Source organism: Giraffa tippelskirchi, chromosome 8 (assembly GCF_054371585.1).
Source record: "Giraffa tippelskirchi isolate mGirTip1 chromosome 8, T2T-mGirTip1v1.2.pri, whole genome shotgun sequence".
Lineage (NCBI taxonomy): Eukaryota > Metazoa > Chordata > Mammalia > Artiodactyla > Giraffidae > Giraffa > Giraffa tippelskirchi.
The window spans coordinates 151,453,700-151,469,610 of record NC_137282.1 but is presented as its reverse complement, the minus strand read 5'-3'; the positions used below and the strand labels follow the sequence as shown (position 1 = coordinate 151,469,610).

At 40.6% G+C, this 15,911-nt stretch overlaps 1 protein-coding gene across 6 annotated transcripts in view; it reads left to right on the top strand.

Moving 5' to 3' along the window:
* The window catches only part of LOC145516678 (uncharacterized), a 744,489-nt gene that overhangs the window by 595,327 nt on the left and 133,251 nt on the right, over positions 1-15,911 (top strand). Inside the window, exon 4 of one of the 6 annotated variants that reach the window (XR_014061652.1) lies at positions 14,310-14,577. The exons of the other annotated variants lie outside the window; for them this stretch is intronic. The gene's annotated coding sequence lies outside the window, so the exon portion shown is untranslated. The remainder of the gene's footprint in view (positions 1-14,309; positions 14,578-15,911) is intronic. 6 annotated transcript variants of the gene reach the window in all.

The window sequence follows — 15,911 nt, the reverse complement described above, 5'->3', positions numbered from 1 at the left end:
GGGATTAAAAATAAAAAAACAACAACAACAAAAACACTGCCCTACAGAAACTTCTGAAAAACTTCACATTTCAGATAGACGTTAACTGTTTTTACTTTTCTAATTCTAAATAAGAAATTTAACTTTTTATGGATTTTAATATACTGAGTTTTCATGTTTAGAAAGTCCTTCTTCTTTGTTTCAAAGGGGCCGCCTTGCTCCACCAGTGCATGGCTTTATGAATGATCTCTAAAACAAAACTGTATGAAAATGTCTCCCATTTTTACATCTTGTGTTTTCTTTTCCTCCTTGTGACACTTCACTCCTTGCCTTCAGTCCATCGTTGCTCTCACTTCGTCCTCAGGCCTCCCAAGGATGGCCTTGGTCAGGTCCTACCTAGGTCTGTGCTCTTTGGGTATGAATCTTGCCATTCCTGTACCTCAACCTTCATATGCTGTTAGTCACCCGGTGTTGCACTTGTCATGATGGTTGACTGGAATCATTGATGAATTAGTTCTTTGTGGCCAGTAATGACAATAGAAATTTTAGGTGGGACCAAGGTATCTTGGGCTTCCTTGGTGGCTCAGCAGTAAAAGAATCCATGTGCAATGCAGGAAATGTGGGCAATGCAGGAGATAAAGATTCAATCCCTGGGTCAGGAAGATCCATCCCCTGGAGAAGGAAATGGCAACCCACTCCAGTATTCTTGCCTGGGACATTCCATGGACAGAAATGCCTGGTGGGCTATAGTCCATGGGGTTGTAAATCATCAGACATGACTGAAGCGACTTAGCATGCAAGCACGCACAAAGTGCCTTGCCTACAACAGAAGATCTGGCTTAATAAAAGGGTTAGTGAAATAAATATGTGATCCTATCCCTATTGTATTTATGGTGGAAGAGAGAGTTTTTAAGATGTGACATCACGGGACTTCCCTGGTGGTCCAGTGGTTGGGAATCTGCCTTTCACTGTAGGGGATGGAGGTTCAATCCCTGGTTGGGAAACTGAGTTCCTGTGTGCCATGAAACAGCTAAGCCCGTGTGCCAAAACTACTGAACCCACATGTCACAATGGAGATCTGGCATGCCACAACTAAGACCCAACAGAGCCAAATAAATAAATATTTAAAAAATAAAACTAAGAAGAAAGTACTTTATAAAAAAATAATAAAATAGGATGTTACATCATAACCCCCAATAGATGAATCTATAATAGGATCACAGACTCAACCAGACACTGGACATTTTTGAGAAAAGCCCCCTCTTTTAAGGCTATTTGAATCACAGCATTTATTTGACCATGTGCTTCACCTAGTACTAAACCAACCTAGGTGGCAAAAGTGTTCATAATTTTAATAAAAGGCCTGAGTGCTGGGGACAGGTGTTGGGAAACCCACCCTTCACGTTAGCACGAACACCATCCAGCATTCAAACTGCTGCTCACGCGTCTCTGCCGGGGCCTGGCATCCGGCCCTTCCCACTCTGTGCTGCCTCATGTTTACACAGTGAAAATGAAACTGTTGCCAGTGTTAATACAGCATAATTTATAAGCTGAGAAGAGAACTCAGCATGCATTCCCTTTTCAAGTGAAACAGACTATTTTCAGAACCAACTGAAGGGTGGAGACATTTCTTGGAAACCAAGGCAACTAACTGCTGATTCCCCAGACCCTTTCTGCCTTAGAGGATCCACCTCTCTTCAGGCAGACTGGACCAACTCAGAAAAGCTCCATCGGACACACCTCCTGCCTGAATTATAGAAGGCAGATTTTTCTGATAAGGTCAATCTTTCTAGGCTTCAGAAAGTCCTTTAGACCTATAGTCCAGAGAAAGTGCTCAGGGGACTGGAGATCAGAAACCTGGCTTGTAAGAGAAGGCCCGTAGCACATAATCTATGTCCCACCATTGGGTATGTTTTCAGGAATACTGGAAAGCCAGACTGTATCTCAGAAGCTGGACATAGGGTACAGAAAGTGAAAGTGAAGTGTTAGTTGTTCAGTCGTGTCTGACTCTTTGTGACCCCATGGACTGTAGCCCACCAGGTTCCTCTGTCCATGGGATTTTCCAGGCAGGAATACTGGAGTAGGTTGCTGTTCCCTTCTCCAGGGGATCTTCCTGACCCAGGGATTGAACCCAGGTCTCCTGCATTGCAGGCAGATTCTTTAACGTTTGAGCCACAAGGGCACGGAAGCCTAATCCCAAAATGGATGCCTTTGGGTTCAGTAAAAGTTGGCCCCATCCCTATCATATCCATTGTCCCTTGTTTTTTTTTTTTTTTTTGTATTCTGAGTTCCAGTTTATTGCAACACTTAATATAATATTTAAAAGGCCAAATTGGTTTTAATCATCACTGTATCTTTTGGGTTTCCCAGGTGGCTCATTGGTAAAGAATCTGTCTGCCAAGGCAGGAGACATGAGTTCGATCCCTGGGTCGGGAAATCCCCTGGAGAAGGAAATGGCAACCCACTCCAGTATTCTTTTTTTTTTTTTCTCTCTCTTCCCATCATCTTTTTTTTTTTTTTTTAATAAATTTATTTATTTTAGTTGGGGGCTAATTACTTTACAATATTGTAATAGTTTTTGCCATACATTGACATGAATCAGCCATGGGTTTACATGTGTTCCCCTTTCTGGACCCCCCACCCACCTCCCTCCCCATCCCATCCCTCTGGGTCATCCCATTGCCCCGGCCCTGAGCCCTTGTCTCATGCATCGAACGTGGAATGGTGTTCTGTTTCACATATGATAATATACATGTTTCAATGCTATTCTCCCAGAACGTCCCACCCTCACCTTCTCCCTCAGAGTCCATAAAATTGTTCTATGCATCTGTGTCTCTTATTCTGTCTCGCATATAGGGTTATCGTTACCATCTTTCAAATTCCATATATATGCATTAGTATACTGTATTGTTTTTCTTTCTGGCTTACTTCACTCTGTATAATGGGCTCCAGTTTCATCCATCTCAGTAGAACCGATTCAAATGTATTTTTTTAATGGCTGAGTAATATTCCATTGTGTATATGTACCACAGCTTCCTTATCCATTCGTCTTCTGATGGACATCTAGGTTGCTTCCATGTCCTGGCTATTGTAAACAGTGCTGCGATGAACATTGGGGTACACACGTCTCTTTCAATTCTGGTTTCCTCGGTGTATATGCCCAGCAGTGGGATTGCTGGGTCATATGGCAGTTCTATTCCCAGTTTTTTAAGGAATCTCCACACTGTTCTCCATAGTGGCTGTACTAGTTTGCATTCCCACCAACAGTGTAAGAGGGTTCCCTTTTCTCCACACCCTCTCCAGCATTTATTGCTTGTAGACTTTTGGATAGCAGCCATTCTGACTGGTGTGAAATGATACCTCATTGTGGTTTTGATTTGCATTTCTCTAATAATGAGTGGTGTTGAGCATCTTTTCATGTGTTTGTTAGCCATCTGTATGTCTTCTTTGGAGAAATGTCTGTTTAGTTCTTTGGCCCATTTTTTGATTGGGTCGTTTATTTTTCTGGAATTCAGCTGCAGAAGTTGCTTGTATATTTTTGAGATTAATTGTTTGTCTGTTGCTTCGTTTGCTATTATTTTCTCCCATTCTGAAGGCTGTCTTTTCACCTTGCTTATAGTTTCCTTTGTTGTGCAAAAGCTTTTAATTTTAATTAGGTCCCATTTGTTTATTTTTGCTTTTATTTCCAATATTCTGGGAGGTGAGTCATGGAGGATCCTGCTGTGATTTATGTCAGAGAGTGTTTTGCCTATGTTTTCCTCTAGGAGTTTTATTGTTTCTGGTCTTACGTTTAGATCTTTAATCCATTTTGAGTTTATTTTTGTGTACGGTGTTAGGAAGTGTTCTAGTTTCATTCTTTTACAAGTGGTTGACCAGTTTTCCCAGCACCACTTGTTAAAGAGATTGTCTTTTCTCCATTGTATATTCTTGCCTCCTTTGTCGAAGATAAGGTGTCCATATGTGCGTGGGTTTATCTCTGGGCTTTCTATTTTGTTCCATTGATCTATATTTCTATCTTTGTGCCAGTACCATACTGTCTTGATGACTGTGGCTTTGTAGTAGAGCCTGAAGTCAGGCAGGTTGATTCCTCCAGTTCCATTCTTCTTCCTCAAGATTGCTTTGGCTATTCGAGGTTTCTTATATTTCCATACAAATTGTGAGATGATTTGTTGTAGTTCTGTGAAAAATACCATTGGTAGCTTGATAGGGATTGCATTGAATCTATAGATTGCTTTGGGTAGTATACTCATTTTCACTATATTAATTCTTCCAATCCATGAACACGGTATATTTCTCCATCTGTTTGTGTCCTCTTTGATTTCTTTCATCAGTGTTTTATAGTTTTCTATATATAAGTCTTTTGTTTCTTTAGGTAGATATATTCCTAAGTATTTTATTCTTTTTGTTGCAATGGTGAATGGTATTGTTTCCTTAATTTCTCTTTCTGTTTTCTCATTATTGGAGTATAGGAATGCAAGGGATTTCTGTGTGTTAATTTTATATCCTGCAACTTTACTATATTCATTGATTAACTCTAGTAATTTTCTAGTAGAGTCTTTAAGGTTTTCTATGTAGAGGATCATGTCATCTGCAAACAGTGAGAGTTTTACTTCTTCTTTTCCTATCTGTTTCCTACCTTGTTTTTAACATAGAAACTGAGATTATTTAACTGACCCCACCCCGCCCACACATACACACACTTCCAAATTCTAGGACCACCAAGCTTAGGGAGATGAGGAGAAGGGGGCGACAGAGGACGAGATGGTTGGGTGGCATCATCGACTAGATGGACACAAGTTTGAGCAAACTCGGGGGCACACTGAAGGACAGGAAGCCTGGTGTGCTGCAGCCCGTGGGGCCGCAGAGAGTCAGACACAACTGAGCGACCAAACAACGAAACCCTTTAGGAGAGGTGGGCGGTTGTTAACCAGTGTCAAATCTATCTTGCTGATCCCATCCTAAATTTGATGGCTAGGTATCTCCAAATTTCTATCTTTCTCTGGGTCCCACAGTGATTTCCCCCTTTTATCCAGTCTCCTAATTACTGAGTTTATTATACTTCCTTTAGGCATCTGCCATCCCAGATCTTTCCTATGTTCCTTCCATGGCTCCTCTTTTGCCTGATTCCTGGCTTCTTCAGATCCTAGACTTGAACTGGACTTTGTACAAAGATATCTTCCTTTCCTCCATGCCTTGAAATTTTAAACTTACTTTTTAAAAAAAAATTATTTATTTACTTTAATTTCTTTATAATATTATAGTGGTTTTTGCCATACATTGACATGAATCAGCCACGGGTGTACATGTGTCCCCCATCCTGAAGCCCCCTCCCTCTTCCCTCCCCATCCCATCCCTCTGGGTCATCCCAGTGCACCAGCCCTGAGCACCCTGTCTCAAGCATCAAACCTGGACTGGCGATCTATTTCACATATGGTAATATACATGTTTCAATGCTATTCTCTCAAATCATCTCACCCTTGCCTTCTCCCACAGGGTCCAAAAGTAGGGTCTAAAACTATTCCTGCTTGCCTACTATTGGAATCATGTGCTGCCATGTTTGGACACTCAGTTTTTGGCCTAGCCCCGCACTATCAGTCTGAATGATAACTAAACACCAGTTTTAATAGAGTATTGTTTCCTAGAGCACCCTTAAGACATGATGCCCAGGATTGGAATGGGTCAATTATGCTGATTATCCTGCTAATTCTCCCTATTAGGATAGAGAGTCAGGGTATTCAGTGTAAGGACAGACACTCGGGAATAAAGCAGGAAGGTCCCTAATGCCTGGGAGGAGCATGATAATGACCAACATTATATTCCATTTCAATAACTTCAGCCTTCACAGCTTGAGCAGACCTATCACCCTGTATGACGAACTTGGCCTTGAATACAGATCCAAACTAGTGCTAGAAAAACAAAGTAATGGGGCCTCTATGGCCTCTGTTCTTGTTGTTCAGTTGCTAAGTCGTGTCCGACTCTTTGTGACCCCATGAACTGCAGCACGCCAGGCTTACCTGTCCTTCACCATGTCCTGGAGTTTGCTCAAACTCATGTCCATTGAGCCAATGATGCCATCCAACTATCGCATCCTCTGTTGCCAGCTTTTCTCCTACCCTCAGTCTTTCCCAGCATTAGGGTCTTTTCCAATGAGTCAACTCTTCACATCAGGTGGCCAAAGTACTGGAGCTTAAGCTTCACCATCAGTCCTTCCAATGAATATTCAGGTTGATTTCCTTTAGGATGGACTGGTTTGACCTACTTACTGACAAAGAGACTCTCGGGAGTCTTCTCCAGCACCACAGTTCGAAAGTATCAATTTTTTGGAGCTCAGCCTTCTTTATGGCCTCTGCTTAGTGCTATTTTCAGTTCCTCAGTGTCTAGGCACCTGCCTTAAGTAATTTTTTGGCTACATTTCTATTGCTAAACCACACTTAGGTCTTTAGAGTAAAACCTCTCATACAGTCATATTGAAATTTTAAAAGTCTGGAAATATAAGTTGCCAATCCATTGTTAGTCCATCAGTACCTTATTGGAAGTCCTTCATTCAATATTTATTTAATGCTATCATTTCCCTATATAATACCTGGATGAGAAAAAATAGGACCCAGGACTAATATCTATTTTATTATGGAAGAGAATAAGTAATAAAGAAATAGGTTTCTCTCTTTGAGTGTTTGCTGGTGAAGAGGGTAAGACAGAAACTTGTATGGAATGAAGAGCTAGGCATGTGCCTCTGAGATTCACTCAGCTGCAGCATTGCCAGGAGACAAAATAATCCCAGACAGATGAAAGTGAAGATAGAGAGTGAACTCCCAACTCCCTGGGGCAAGTGACTGTCTCCATATTCCTTCTATTTGCCAAACACCCAGCTCATCACAACCTCCTTTCTACAAGGAAATCCCAAATCAACATCAGCACAAAGACATTTGTGTCACGAATCCTGAAATTCATCCTAGAATCCTACAAAATGTTGTAGTTAGTTAAAGTGAACTGAGTGAAAACTATCTGATTTCCCAGGACACACCAAGTGAAATTACGGTGATCCCTGTTTTCCATGAGTTTTCCAAACAAAGAGGTATAGAAAGATTGTTAATATAAGTTCCAAGCACATGTAAAATAAAACCACTCCAGGTAACTCATGGCTTAGTTAAGCCAACCTTGTTAAATAAATTTTTAAAGCAAAAACACGGAAAGACAGGCAGGCACATGGTCCTTGTAAACAACTCCATTCATACTCTCTTGTGATCTTGCCCTCTTATTTCTCCAGCACTTCTCCTCTGAATCTACCCTTCATCAAGCAAGGACATCCTGAGAGCTCAGGAACACGAGTCCTCCTTGCCTGTCTCCCAGCCACAGGGGTCTCCCTGGCTCACCGTATTGGTGTCAGCTCATTACCTCCGTGTCCCAAAGACTCACAATTTTTTCTTTATAAGCCATGTGGTGGCCAGAGTTCACAAGCTCTTGTCTAAAATGCCGGACACCACAGGCAGGGGTCCTTTAAGGTAACACTTTGAGTACATGGTTGGTGAATTTACAAAGAAAAGGAGTTTTTGGTTCTCTGTTAAATGTTCCAGTTGATAGACTTCAGCAAGACCTCTCTCATCAGCTTAATGAAAAAAAAAATTTTTGAACAGAACACTTTTCTCTTTGTACCCAACATAAACGTGATAGATAAAAGTGTAAAATGTCAGACTTCATCTAACAAGTATTCTAGGCCAATACTCTTCTATCATTAATTAGACCATGGGGACAAAGATCGGAATAACCTTGCTCATTACCTTATAATATGCAAGTCTGTGTTCTGGCTGATATGTATATCTGTCCTTCAAAAAAAGTCAAACATAGAGTTTTTATACACTTTTTAAGTAGTTTTTAGAAATGTCAATTTGGCCTTTTTAAAGAGCTAAGTGAGCATTTGAGTAGATTGATATTTCTGACTCTTAAAAATGATAATATTATATACAATGCGATACATCTTTAAATGATAACAGAATTCTGCTGCATCCAGATACCTTACTAGCCTTAACCATCTGAAACAAATAACTAGGAACCATCTTGCATTCTCCTTGGTTTGGCACAGTAATAGAGTGACTTGCTAAGTATCATCATGTAGACTGTGGGGTCCTAGGAAATATTCAACAAATCAGAGACAGTCTTTTTTTTTTTAATATTTACTTATTTATTTGACTGTGCTGGGTCTTAGTTGTGGCATGCATGATCTAGTTCCCTGACTAGGGATGGAATCTGGACCCCCTGCATTGGGAGTGCAGAGTCTTAGCCACTGGACCACCAGGGAAGTCCCAGAGACAATCTTCTTTGTCTAGATGTCTTATACCCTAGATGCCCACATGTTCAGTTCCTTTACATATAAATGAGAGATGTCCTAGCTCTTCAGAATTTTACAAGACGTAACTAGTGAATGTTGAAAAAATATATTTAAATTCACATTAGAAAGAGCCATCTATAAGTCCCTGTACTTCCTTCTGGAACAGTTCCAAGGGCAGAAGTAAAAAGTTCCTCTAAAGTGTGACTCATTTATTAGAATTAGTTAAGGTCTCGTCATTCTTGCTTATTGCAAATATCTCAGGAGATATTTGGATGTCAAACAGTTAGAAGGTTCTAATACAATATCGACTTCCCAATTATTTCTAACAACAATGTAAATATTTATAAGTCCATGATGACACTAGATTCAAAAACAATCATTATCCTCTTTCTTACTATCTCAGAGATTAAAGTACGTGTTTGCAAGATCTTTGCCCTAAAAAAACTGAATGGTATCAAAGACAGAAAGGAGAGTATAAAGAAGAGTAAAGAGAAATGACAACAAAATTTCATGTTTAATCCCACATTATATCTTCTAAAAGTATTTGTTGTTGTTCCATGGCTCAGTTGTGTCTGACTCTGCGACCCCATGAACTGCTGCATGCCAGGCTTCCCTGTCCTCCACTGTCTCTGAGTTTGGTCAAACTCATGTCCATTGAGTCGGTTCCTTCCAATGAATATTCAGGGTTGGTTTCCTTTAGGATCGACTGGTTTGGTCTCTTGCAATCCGAGGGATTCTCAAGGATCTTCTCCAGTACTGCAGTTCAAAAGCGTCAGTTCTTTGGTGCTCAGCCTTCTTTATGGTCCAGCTCTCACATCCATACATGACTACTTGAAAAACCATAGCTTTGACTAGATGGACCTTTGTTGGCAAAGTGATGCCTCTACTTTTCAATATGCTGTCTAGGTTTATCATAGCTTTTCTTCCAAGAAGCAAGAGTCTTTCAATTTCATGGCTGCCCGTCACCATCTGCAGTGATTTTGTAGCCCAAGAAAATAAAGCATAAAAATATACGTGTGTGTGTGTGTGTGTGTGTGTGTATAAAACAGCATATTTTGAGATGATTGGGGAAAACTAAATATGGATTGTTTATTAGCTAATCATATATAAATGTTTAATCCCTGAGTATGATCATTGTATTTGGTTATGAAGGAAAATGTCCTTGGTTTTAGATAGATGTTGAAGTAGTAACATATAAAATGTCACCATGTGTGCAACTAATTTCAAATGCCTCAAGAAGAAAAGTAAGATGATAGATGGATGGATGTATAGATAGATAGATAGACAGATATAAAGAAAAGGTGGCAAAAGGTAAACAACTGTTGATTTCCAAGACAAGTATGAAGGTAATGACAAATGGTTGCTCTTAACACTTTTCTTGGAAATTTCTCTGTAGGTTTGAACTTTTCAAAATAAAAGGAGTTAGGAAATTGAAAAACAACGCAGGGTGGGGGAGGCAGTGTGTGAAGTAGAATTGAAAAAATACTGGTCATTTGTTGATGACTATGGTGATTTATGGGAAGTTCATCAAAAAAAATTTTTTAATAGAACAGGAATATTCCCTCTTCACCTAATCTCTTAGTTTTCCCCCATACTCTCTTTGAATCTGAGCCCCTCTCCACTTTAAATAATTAACCAGCCACATTACAGCCTTGTTTTTGTGACAGAACAATGGACTCTAAGTTGAGGTGGTACCTGTGTTGACAGAAACTAAATAATGTCTACCCAAAAATCTGCAATATTTATAGGGCACTGGCTTAAAATGATGCTATGCAATGGAAGGAGAGGATGAATGTACGAACAGCATAATTTACAAGAAAGCCTTGGTGGAAATAACCCAATGTCCGTGGATGGATGAATGGACAAAGAAAATGTGGTATATCCATACAATAGAGTTTTGTTCAGCCTTAAAAAGGAAGGAAGTCTTGACACATGCTACAACAAGGATAAACCTTGAAAACATGCTGAGTGAAATAAGCCAGTCAAAGAAGGACAAATACGTAGGGTTCTACTTATAAGAGGTACTTAGAATAATCAAATTAATGGAGACAGAAAGGAGACTGATGGTCGCCAGGGTCTGGGGAGTATGGGGAGTAGGAAATTATTGTTTAATGAAACAGAATTTCAGTTTTGGAAGACAGAGCCCTGGAGATGAATGATGGTAATGGTTGCACAACAATGTCAATGGACTTCACTTAGAAATGGTTAAAATGGTACATTTTATGTTATGCATAGTTTATCACAATAGGAAAGAAAGAAGGGAGGAAGGAACACAGGCACCAAGTCTCTGTCCTTCTGCTCTTTGAAATGTTGAAGCATCCTTCAGTGCTTGCAATGTCCATGGGTAAAAACGTTGTCTTTGCCATGACTGTGTACATTGTAGCTACTGGTAGGAATTATCACATTAACACAGACCCAAACCTGGGTGCCCTGAGGATATGAGTTTCCTGACAACAGGAGCCTTTCTGCTGCCCTGAGGGGAGACCCTGCAGGGTGGCCCCACAAAATCCTAGTTCACCAAGTAGTTGACTTGGGGCGAGGGGAGAGGGGAAGATTTCCTGGTAGTGCTTCTTGTAATACCTTGTTAGTGCTTGTAATGAACGTGGCTGGGACGAAAGAATTCTGGCTTCAGAACAGATACGTCATGCTTTAAATTAAATCAGATCCCTGCCGTGAGCCACTTACTCCCTTTCTTCCCCGCAGCCAGGGAAACAATTCAGAGGTTTCTCTGCAGGGTTAGCAGCATGAGTGACCTTCAGTCTTTCCACTTAAAATCGATTCAAGATGATCACAGTGGCTTAAATAAAAGTCTCCATCCCACTCTTCCTCCCAGCATCTCCGTCTCTCTTACCTCCTCTGTTTCTGTCTTTGTCTCTCTCCCTCTCCCTCCCTCCCTCTCTCTCTGTCTCACACACACACACACACACACACACACACACACACACACACACAGATACTTTCATGTTTATTTCTCTTCTGCATATGTGCCTAAGACTTGCTAAACCCACTTCCAAAGGCATCTCATCACCCTTCCACCTGGCTCAGAACTGACAACAAGATTTTTCACCTCCTCGCTCTCCTTTCTCTTCTCTGACGAACAGTGAACCAGATGGCCATTCCCCAGTCTCCCAGCATGGGTTTGACTGACAGGGGCCTTTGATAAACCTCTGAAGAATGAAGTCATCTCCAGGTCACTGCAGCAGCCTGGCCTTTAACACCCACCACACAGACCACCATTATCTGCTGAATAGGAGACAAAGGAAATTAATCCTGCTTCCCTCTCGTCCCCATTATTTCCAGCCTGATTTAAACAAGGAGGCAATGAGATGCCCTTCACTTTCCTCCAAAAGGTACAAATGTCAGCTGTTAAAAAATGCAAGCAAGAGGCTTTTCTGTGTTAATGGCTGGGTTTCTTTGTTAAAACTGAGGAGTAGAAAGTGTGGTTAAGCACTGCCTTTGAGAAAAGACTTAACAAGCTTCTCAACAACTTCCTTAGCTACCCATACCTCAGTCTAGTCCGTAGGTATTCTTAAGCCTTTAGGTTTCAACTAGAAAGGAAAGATGGATGTGAGGCTTCATTTCCAAACATGGGGCCTCCCAGGTGACTCAGTGGTAAAGAATCCCCCTGCCAATGAGGATGTAGGGGACATGGGTTTGATCCCTGGGACAGAAAGCTCCCCTGGAGCAGGAAATAGCAGCCCATCCCACTATTCTTCCCTGGAAAATTTCATGGACAGAGGAGCCTGGCGGGCTATAGTCCATGGGGCCGCAAAGAGTTGAACATGACTGAGTGAGCACACAAAGAACCTGGAAAGCTGAGTGAAAAGCGTTTTCCATCATTTTACTTCTGCAATTGAAAAAGTAGGAAAAGGATCCCTCCCCCTTTTCCCAAAATATTCTCCCCCCAGGAACTAAATGTTTAAGTGTCAGCAGAACTAAAAATGAATTATGAGTACCTACATCCCTCCAGATTTGACAAGGAGATTGTTTCTGCTTGTCTCCTGCCACGTTGTGAAGGGCAGGTGTGTGTGTGTGTGTGTGTGTGTGTGTGTGTGTGTGTGTGTATGTGTCTTCGGGTGTACACTAGTTTGTTGTTATAGGTGAGTACTTCAGCTTTAGCTGGAGAATGGAAAATTATGGCAGAAGTGTTCATTATTGCGAAGAAATTTGTTCCACAATTCCATCTCTTTCTCTCTCTTTAGTTGCCAAGTCGTGTCCGACTCTTTTGACCCCATGGACTGTAGCCCACCAGGCTCCTTTATCCTTGGGATTCTCCAGGCAAGAATACTGGAGTGGGTTGCCACAATTCCATAGTTGTTTCTAAATATTAAGGATTGTAGCACATTTTCTTTAGATGACAGCCTAAGAAGGCAATGTTTGCTGTTGTTATCATGAAGATTATAATACTTGAAAACTGTTGGTTCTGCAAAACAGCCAGAGGACTGTAATAAAAGAGCAGATATCAGATAAATCATGACAATCCAGATAAAATTAATGACTCAATCAACAGACATCAAAGCCAGACATTGCATTAGGTCCTTCCTGTGATATCAATTTGGAGGCATAGTCCCCACAAAGAGTTTATGATCTAGATAAGGAAACACAAGTAAGGCTAGACCTCATTCCTAAAGTCTAGGCATTGTTGTCTAGTTGCTAAGTCACCTCTGACTCTTCACAACCCCAAAGACTGTAGCCTGCCAGGCTCCATCCATGGAATTCTCCAGGCAAGAACACTGGAGTGAGTAGCCATTCCCTTCTCCAGGGGATCTCCCAATCCAGGGATCAAACCCAGGTCTCCCGCATTGCAGACAGATTCTTTACCATCTGAGCCACCAGGGAAGCCGAATTTATACTTCCTTCCTGTATTCGTTAGCTAGGGCGGCCATCACCAAACATGGCAGACTGGGTGAGTTAAACAACCGACATTTAATTCTCATAGTTCCGGAGACCAGAAGTCCACCATTAAGGAATTGGTAGGACTGTCTCCTTGGCCTGCAGGTGGCTGCCTTCTCACTGTGACCTCACGTGGCCTTTCCTCTATTTGTGTATCCCTGGTGTCTCTTTCTCTTCTCGTAAGAAGCCAGTCATATTAGATCAGGATCTCACTCTTACGACATCACGTAGCCTTGGTGACCATCTTAAAGGTCCCATATCTAAATATAGGCACATTAGGGGGTAGCGTTAGTTGCTCAGTCATGTCTGACTTTCTGTGACCCCATGGACTGTAGCCCACCAGGCTCCCCTGTCCATGGAGTTCTCCAGGCAAGAATAAGGGAGTGGGTAGCCATTCCCTTCTCCAGGGGATCTTCCCGACCCAGGGGTCGAACCCGGGTCTCCTGCATTGCAGGCAGATTCTTTACCATCTGAGCCACCAGGGAAGTAGGGCTTCAACATATGAGTTGGGGGGGAGAGGTTCACACAATTGGGTCCATAACACTTCCTTTAGCAATGAGAAGGCGAGGAAGTGATGAAATAGGAGATCCACAAGCTGAAGAGTCGCTTTAGAACTGCAATTGAATTAATGAAGAGAGGGGACAAGGAAGAGACAGTTTAGGAAGTTATTTCAATAGGCAACAGGTAAAGTGGGCAGGGCCTGGATTTGATTTTGGCAATGAAAAGAATCAGAAGCCAACTTAAAAATATTAGGGAAACATTAACAGGATTTGATGACTGATTTAATATGGCAAGCAAGAGAGAAAAGAGGCTTTGGGTTATTAATTCTGAGAGATTAGGGAGATGGTGACCTATGAAATGAGTATGGAGAAATTACTTGTACTGCCAAATAGAGTGGAAAGGTCTTGCGATGTGCAGTCACACATGCTGCTTTAAACATGTAAAGGTGGTCATATTTTAAATGTGTGATTTTAGCAATTCATTTACCATTTCATTACTCTTGTAGGCAATTGGGGTGATAGAACCAACTTCCCTGGGTGGTTTATATTTTATGAATGAAAGGATATCATATAATTCAACTATGACATAGAATTCACAATTACTCTGATAGGTTTCGGAAGAAGCTTGCATGCATGCCTGTGTGCTAAGTCACTTCAGTCGTACCCAACTCTGAGCAACCATATGGACTGCAGCCTGCCAGGCTCCTCTGTCCATGGGATTCTCCAGGCAAGAATACTGGAATGGGTTGCCATGCCCTCCTCCAGAGGATCTTCCCCAGCCAGGGATCAAACTTATATCTATTACAGCTACCTGCACTGGCAAGTGGGTTCTTTACCACTAGTGCCACCTGGGAAGCCCCAGAAGAATCTTAAATCTAGGTAATTATAAATATTATTGGTTTTCATTTTAGTTGGAAATCTTCTCCCTGATATAAAGAAGTAAATTAAATATAATGTAGCTGGATGCGTGGGTCAGCCTCTTGATAACAGTCAGGCTATGACCCAGTTCTTTGAAGAAGTATAAACAACTGTCCCTGTTCTATAAATTGAACCTTTTCAAAAGCAGAAATGTGGCTCTGAGAGCAATTCAAAGCCCACTTAGCTTTACTAATCCCCAAACCTCACCTATTTATCTCAAAATTCTAAAAGCCCAGGACATTGGAAATAGAACTGTCCTCCATTTAAGGGAAAAAAGGGAAAATATTAAATAATATTACACACTAGATTTCAGATATTAATTATCTGACACATGGGTAAAGTTTTAAAAGAAAAGCTACAAGTTCTCCCTGCAACTGTCTGTATGTTTATATATATATCATATTATACATATGTGTATGTATATATTATGTGACAGTTTCTACCTCTAAATGATATTAAAAAATTATTTATTGAATCACTTAAAGGAGTCCTATTCAAGTTGGCTTAGATACAAATGAACACTCACATAAATTAAGGATTTCTAAAACTCTCAGAAATATAGACTCTAACCCAAACATGTTTTGAAGTTTGCATGATCTGGGATACTCTTTAACAAATAAAACTATTTTTACAATTGTTGGTAAAATTAAAACAGGTGTTTCTTCAGTGTTGTCAGCATTAAATATAAAGCCGAGATACAATTTACTTTCTACCTAGGTTTGCCAGTCAAATAAGCTTATGTTATATCTACTAAACATTTAAAATTATAAAACTATAAATCCAACCTAAGAACCAAATATGCAGTAAAAGTGAACTGTTTGATGCATGTCAAGCATAGCGGTTAAAAAAAAAAAAAAATGGAAAGGAAGAACTATATTTTTAACTTTCTGGAGTCTTTGCCTTGGTGATATTTTTGATACTTGCCTGCTTTATCAACAAGAAAAATAACTTAAAATGATGGCTAGCTTTGTTATTTGTCTCATGAAATTTTCACAAGCAATTCAAGTATAGTTAAGAACATGTGAATTAAATAGATGTCTGTGGGATAAAAGTTTGTAAATGAACTTTTCAACATTAATGACTGACTCAATGGACATGGGTTTGGGTAAACTCCGGGAGTTTGTGATGGACAGGGAGGCCTGGCGTGCTGTGATTCATGGGGTCGCAAAGAGTCAGACATGACTGAACGACTGAACTGAACTGAAAAGAAAAATTACTCATGGTTAAAAATTCTAATGAATATATATAAATGAAACTATGAAAAATAATAAGAATAAATTGTGGTCTGTAAAGGA